This window comes from Anneissia japonica, unplaced genomic scaffold (assembly GCF_011630105.1).
Source record: "Anneissia japonica isolate Jap-2015-1 unplaced genomic scaffold, ASM1163010v1 scaffold21_len1647178_cov195, whole genome shotgun sequence".
Classification (NCBI taxonomy): Eukaryota; Metazoa; Echinodermata; class Crinoidea; order Comatulida; family Comatulidae; genus Anneissia; species Anneissia japonica.
In genome coordinates, this window is record NW_022750455.1 from 105750 (window position 1) to 114148 (window position 8399).

Sequence of the window (8399 nt, forward strand, 5' to 3'; positions counted from 1 at the left end):
TAAAACATAATTCAGACGTATAGGCGTACTGTCGTGTTTAACTTTTTAGTGCTTTTACAATATATAATATACATCAATTAATTAATCAAATAAACAAGCGATTAAGCAATATAGCGACTAACCAGCACACCAACTAATGAATACTGTAAATAAATAAATTAATTAATCGATCAATCAACCAACAATCAATCAATCAATCAATCAATCAATCAATCAATCAAACAAAAAACTAACCAACAACCAACCAACCAATCGGTCATTAATAAATATATGTTTAAATTGACCTATCTTTATGAATAAAGCACACAGTCGCAGTATAAGATTTAGTCCTCTAAACATCACAATTCTAAATTCACATTTCAGATGTTAAACAAATACATAAAGGAATGCAGAAATGTTATCATAACAGTGGATAATATGACGGGATCAGATTGAAATCAAATTAAATTCCATGCAATTGCTCGTGGAATGAGAAGAAACTTGCCGTTGATACGACGCTAGTTGCAAACGATGCACTGCTGAAATACATCTATATGCGTGTACTACAAACACATGGACGATTGAACTCGCGTTTTATGATATCATCATCATTTCATCCAAATACGGTATGGAATGATATTCGCATGATCTGAAGCAAACTGAATAAAACTATTTTCCTTAACATATCCTGTGACTACCGATTTATAGCCTATACGGTATATCACAGGCCTAGACCTATATTAGGCGCTGATCGACATCGTCAAAATGGTTTTATGTGTATGGAAAGATTTAAGAGAGTGGATGTATCGCAGAAATTGTGACACCAATGGTTTTATACAGGTATACGGCATGTGACGTAGGCCTACACGTTCTACGCATCCCATTATGACCTCAACCCAAAGGATGAATGAATCTGGGAATAGCCCCTATAATGTAATAATCGCCAATGTCTTATCGATATTTGTGTTAGGGGTCGTTCAACATTATCAACAATTTCACAAGTGTACAAACAGTACTCTGGGGGGGGGGGGTAGACAAATTTGTACACTTTTACATATACATAAAAACGTTGATTAAAAATAACATGCAATAGGTGTAAAATAATGGTAAAACTATAATGTAACCATGGATATAATATTTATTTTTAAGCAACCAAGTACATTGCTTTAGTTGACTTCACAAAAAATGGAGAATGGTTTTGCAAAATCAACATTTTTGTGTACAATTTCAGAGGGGAAGGAGGGGGTACCGAATAAGAGTACTGTCTGTACACTTGTGAAAATGTTGATAGGTTTTATTTTAAACGACCCTTTATGGATCTGATAGTGGACCACATACGACATGACGTGTCATTGCATGAGAGGTAGGCCTATATGGTAACGTTGTATAAAACATCCACGTAACATTAACTTGGCAAAGATGTCACTTTATGTGACATATTGTATGGAACACTATATTAATGGGTAATGTAACATACATGCATTAAGCAGACGCCTGGAACCACCAATAAATAGCTATCGCAGCAATATTAACTTATCTTATTATGTGAGCATCTCCCAGTGGTCTAATTCACTACAGACTGTCTCAAAGATGCTCAAAGCAAACAATAATTGGTCATGGTACGTAATGACCATCGTGTTACCGAAAGGTAGATGTAAATATAAATGTGTCGAGGAGGTAGTAAGCGTTGGTGGATGCGGTGGATGACAGTGTTACACTTTCAGTTAAAACGCAGGCCTATCGTGTAGCAGCAGAAAAAATAGCACTATGTTCACGCCTGAACAACATACGAATCAAAATGGTGGGAAAAAATTTGAGTGGGAAAACCCCCCAAAAACATAAAGAAAAAATTATGCAATGAGCGTTAAGCGTAATTAAACCGTAAAAAGAAGGAATCTGACAAAAAATGAATAAAAATATCCATCTCCGCTGAGACTGGGAAAACGTCATAACCACTTGACCACAAAGGTGTTGTGGTGGATCCAATCAGTAGAGTCTGAAAACCCTCTCAATCTGACGTCACACTTTTGATAAATCACTAATATAATTAATTTACTATATTACGGTAGGTTGTTAGAGTGTTTTATAATAGTTTAAGAGCAGAGTGAATTGTATTTTTATTCTCAATCTTCAGACAATTAAAAAAAATACAATGCAAACGAGGTTGAACAGGAACTGTCACTAAGATAAGCAAAATAGCATACCCATTTTTGCCTATACAGTACTTATAAGGGTCTGTGGCAATTTTAAAATACCGTTATCAAAATATGCTTATCCAATTTTTCTACCATTAAATACAAAACCATACACAATAATATAATTAAACAATTGCACATAAATAAATAAATACAAAAACAATACATTTTACTAAATAATTGCACAGAAGTATCAACAAATAGTCTTAAATATTAAAAATCAATTATGCAGATTCCTGTACAATTCTAAATTTCCGATTGTCACCGACCGACGTTTCCATCAATGAATGATTTATGTGTTTTGTGTGTGTGTGTGTGTGTGATTTTTCTTTTTGTGATGTAAAATTTGTTTTGTTTGTGTTTTGAATGTGAATTTCTTTTCTTTTTCTGGTCTGTTTTTTCTGGATTTGTAGTTGTTTTTGGTCTTTATTTATTATTTTTTTTTAAATATTTATTGTTGTTTTGGTATTTTTTGTAAATTACTTTTGTAAATTTGCATATTTTTAAAAATAATGAAATCAATTTTAATGTAAATAAATAAAAAATTGTTGATTTATCCTTTAAACTTTTTTTTAATGTATTTTTCTAAATTTTTGATTATCTTATTGTATAATTCAATCATTGTTTACTGTGGTTGCCAAAAAAGATATTTTGATTTAATTTGATTTGATTTGTTACGGTATGCATTACAAGTGAGCCGGAAACTACTGTAACTGGAATGGAGAAATACAGTTATTTATGGAAATTGTGAGGTGAAATTCCTTATTATTGTGTAAAGGTAATTTTAAATGGTGTATCGTGCGGGTTTCTCTTCCTGAATCATTATTATGCCTATTCAGTTCATTCAATTCATAGGCCTATGTTATAGGATTTCAAGCATTTCGCAGAAATATCCCTCGTTAAAGCCATTCCCGCGTGGAACTTATGATGTTTTGGTAATTGTAATACCAGGTGAAATCATTTTAACGTTGCGAAAGTTTAGGTCTATGATGATTTCCTTGTGCCAATAACATGATGCAAGCATACGTGAAATAATTTCCTCCAGCTTCTTCCTGAAGCTTATGTTTTTCCTTGACATTTTCACAGGGTTATTGTTTTAACCATTGTCTAAAATATAGGCATACCTGTCTCTTAAATACCTCTTTGTTTTAACCATGCGATCGTTAATCCAATATTCTTTTAACACTAACTAATAATTCAGTGTCCTATAGCGCGCGATTATATCAGAAGTAGGTTGGTTGTCCACAAGGTTTTCGATCTATATTCTCCAATGACCGTTAACTATAGTTTGGCGCTTTATTTATTGACCAGTCAACGCTACAATTCATTTCACCACTTTTATGGTAAACAAACTTCTGTGGTGTCTCAAAGGATATACCTGACTCCATAAGTGAATCATTGCTAAATATTAATGTCCAGCGAAAGAAATGTTCACACGTTTATTTGTAAACGAACCAGTCGCTGGTCAATCCCAAGTAGGTAATTGAGTTAATTATTGAAATTGCTAACTTAACATCAATCCTTCTATGATTGTAGAAATGAAACATATAGTGCTCGACCATGTGGTTGGCTGGGATGAAGAGCGTAACCGCATACATCATAATAAGCATGGTTCACAAAATGATGACGTATTACACAAACGCAAGCCTCACTACCCGTACTACGCCTACGCCTCCCCGCTGTCGATTTTCAGTGTGAATTAGATGCGTAGGCCACCACACAGCCGCAACCACTGTGTTAATGCTTTCGAGCGGTAATGCGCGGGGGAATTTAGCATCTCACATTTTCACAAGGGAGAAAATGAAGTAATAAATAGTGGAATAGCAACGTTTTGCGTTTGCGTCTTATGCGTCAACCAAGCACACATTGCGTCGGCCGACAATCGTCGGCTTGATTCCAGTAAACCACAACGCGATGAGAGGTGGTTGGCGGAACGTTTCGCTGACTACCAACAACGGGAATCGGCACACGTCGCTAAGCGCTCACACAAAGCGGAAAAGTATTAAAATGTCGGCAGACGAAACCATCCAGCGCTTGACAAAACGTACCCAGGGGCGTACCGTGGGGGGTCGATGGGTGCGGTCGACCCCCCCCCCTTTTAAAGAAAGTGCCCTTTTAAATATGATTTTTTTTTTAAATCTTGCATAATTAAACTGCGCCTAACATGAAGGTAGTTAATATCAAAATAAATTATCCTTCGCCTAAAAAATGTTTGGTGGCCCTTCCTTTTAATATTTTGGTTTTTTGTCTTTTTTTTTAAACAATCCATATAAAGTTATACATTTTTAATCAACTTGATATCTCTAAGCCCGCGCGCCAGTGGAGTTGTGTTATGTGGTTACGCATCATTGCACTCTGCCATTATTGTTATCTGTAGCTGCGTGTTTTCCGTGCAGCAAAATAATCTATTCGCGCGCAACGCAAAACCGAAGGCAATGTAATTATTTGATGAGAGCAATTTTTTCTCGTGAGGTAGTTGAATACTGTAGATTATTTTTTTCGGAATATAAAAATGCCAAATAAAGAGAGAAGAAGAAAAATAAAAGAAAAGGAACTCAGAGAAGACACAAAACGATGCAGGACGCATCGGAAAATTAATGATAACAATTTTATCTTTAGATAAAGAGCTACTTATTTTTTTATGTAAATATTAGGTAAGTTAAATTACCTTTAGTATTGAAAGCGTAGTTTAAGTATTAGTTATTGAGAAAAACGATGAAGAAAAACTAAGTCAAAGAAATATATTAAAATATAAAATTGAAAGGAAAACGATGAAGAAAAACTAAGTTAAAGAAATATATTAAAATATAAAATTGAAAGGAAAACGATGAAAAAAAACTAAGTTAAAGAAATATATTAAAATATAAAATTGAAAGGAAAACGTTAAGAAATAAACGCAAGTTAAAGAAATATATTAAAATATAAAATTGAAAGGAAAACGTTAAGAAATAAACGCATACAAAATGTTACTTTAAGTAATTATATGTTTCCTATATCATTGTTTATTTTTCAATACAGTATATACATTTATAACTTTTTTTTTTAATTAAAAGTGGGACGATTCCACGAAAAAGAAAAAAAAAACCCCCTTTTTTTAAATTCTTTAATCTGAAATGCTCACAGGCCCGTATTCAGGAGTTCCGCAATCCAATAGGCTGGTGGTATATTGAGTGAATATAGTCTGGTGTTGCCCAAAAACTACGTTTACAGTTAGGCCTATTTTGTCAGACTTGGTATTGAACTTAATGCACTAGAACGTAAAAACGTAAATTTTTCCCCTTTTGCGGCCCCTAGCCCCAGCCTAGTTGCTCGCTTCACTCACAAATAACGCACCCCGCGAATTCCTGTCTCTTATACACATCTAGATGTGTATAAGAGACAGGTAGAGCACTGATAAAACATCATGCGCTTTCGTTTCGCCCCCCCCCCCTTAGATTTTTCACCGTACGCCCCTGGTACCGTACGACGCCGTGTTGTCGGTAAAAGTCTGAGTTTCCATGGAATCGCGTCGGCCGACGATTGTCGACGCAGTTGTGTCCGGCTTTAGACGAATCGATCAACGTGCGATAAGTACGGGCACATTATTTTAAGAGTTGCTTTAAGGATTAACTTCTTCTCTTTCTTGTTTCATATATGAGCTTATGTATAACTACTCTACGGTACTGAAGCCTTCCTCCACACACGACAACAGTTCTTAAATACAGTTATTCTTGTGTTACAATCTATATTCAGCGGTATTTTTTAAAATCTCTTACGTTTTCCTCCGTCTTTGTTTGTTCATAATACTTCCTCAACGATTAATGTACATAAGTTCCTAATATGATTGTAGTTGTTAGCCTTAACATGATTTATAAGGATAACGTTTTCCATAAGCTGCTAGAGATCAGTAATGCTAACGATTTCTTTAATACTCATACAATTATAGAGGTCAGCGTACCGATATACCGACTATGGAGAGAAGCAAAATTACACATCAGTATTATAGAATCGTGTGTCACAAAATTTCAAAATGCAGTGGTCGAAAATCAATTATAATCCGATTAGGTGTATGATATATTATTTACATGAGTGAGTCAACCAATCGATTGTTTCAAAAATGACAAACTAGGATAAATTTGTTACTCCCTTAGCAACTTTACGTAACCTCCGTATTTCAGTGGGTATCATTAGCCCGCGTGTTCGGATCGTTCGATACTTTCACATCATTGGTCCTGTATTCCATGATGAACCAGGCCTATATTTGTACGAAACAGATACACCATCAGGAACAGGAATTAAATAAAGCATTATAAAATGGAATGAAACATTATACTGATTTATTTTTGTTCAGATTGAAGGAATAGGCAATTGTGCACATAGTGCAATCAATAAAGTAAAGTGTACAAAACATACCACACGACGTGCCGCGAAAGAAAAATACACCGTAGTCAGTCATTTTCATTATTATTATACAGTATAGCAATTAAATCTAATTGGCTCCCCAAAAGGCCGTTACTATTATTCACAACCTTTTGCAATATTTTTATTCTTGAACAAAAATGGATATAGTGACAAATAAAATAACTTGTACTTGTAAAAAATGTAATTAACAAGAGAGTTACATAATGGCACATGAAGAAGGCAAAACATGCTTGGATTTGTAGCGCATTACATGATGATTCACATTTACTAATCTTCCTTTTTCATTCTTATTTTTTAAAATTTATTTTACACTTTTTAAATATATTAATTTTTGTATTCAATATATATTATTTACAGGATGTATTATAACCTCAGTTGTTTACATTCCAACAGAAGATGAACTCCTGCTCAAAATTATAATGTGCTTTTATTGCTGAAACACTTCTCTCGGTTTATCGACATGCCTTCGATTATTAAATTTAGTTAATTGGGTTATTATTAGGCCATATGTTTTTCTTATGTTTAATACGTATTTGGATAGAGATTATTGTAAGCCCGGCACATCTTGGCGTTTGAATGTGATGGTCATGTGACATGACATCATAACCAATGAAAAGTGCGCATTCATTTACTATTTCGGCGAAAATTTTAAATAGTCGGAGCAAAGTTACACAAGTTGGTGCGCTATTGCGCTTTATAAAATCGCAGTCGATTTTTAATGTGAGCCGCTACCAAGTCCTGATTAAGTACAGGTACACTACCACAGGCCTCTCGGGCCAAGCTATTAAAGTGTTGAAGAGCAACCTCAGAAAGGAGGGGTCTTATTACTAAACCTAGACGATCCTTATTTCCTGTCACTATTTTTTTTTCTCTCTTTTGTGGGATCCTGTCACAAAGTTAATAATAAAACTTGATGTATCCGAGAAAACTTGGCAAAACAGGCCTTATTATGCGTTCTACCTTCGGCATTTTAGACGCAGTATCAGCTTCAACTTTTCGCAAAAGAGGGAATTTAAATAATAGAATGTGCGCACTAGCGTACTACGCAAAACTGAAGCAAATCTAGCTCTATAAACAACATATTAAGCTGATGCAGGTACAGTATCTAAGTATAGGTGTAGTTGAGTAACCGTTCGTCCTCTAAGATTGCCTCCAGCACATGCTAACAGCTCAGATTCACGTAAATTTACTTTGCATTGAATGATGTTGACTCTGATAATATCTAGTCATGCTAAACAATTCACAGAAATCAACAGAGGTTGAAAATCTGCAAGAATAGCATGAAAATATTATTGAACAGTACTGGCACTCGTAAAGCCACAGATCAGATAATATTCCAAATAAAATAAACATGAACACGGCTATTAAGGAAATTATCTTATGTATCAACAGCGGAATTTCACAAGCAGCATACTTGCCAGAAAAAGGGTTTCAGTTGATGTAACACCAGTCCATAATACATAATACATAATACATGGTTATCAAACAAAGACCTCAAACTTCAGGTCAATATTTATCTCTCACTTCAATGTTTTGTTTGAACATAATTTTCTCTGCAGACAACCGGAATAAACTACTGTACTTGAACGCTTCTGATGTTATTTCAGGAGCACAGTATTTGTTTGGACAAAGAATATCTTGCAAGAACTTAAAAGTACATAGGCCTATACAGTAACCTACAACAGTACCCACAAGAAAGAACAGAAAGCAATATTACACATTATAAGAACCTTTAACTACATTATGGTATAAAATCATCGAAAATAGAATTTGGCAAGAAAAGATTTAAAATTCAAATACAGAAAAGAGATTGAGAAGAAAGTT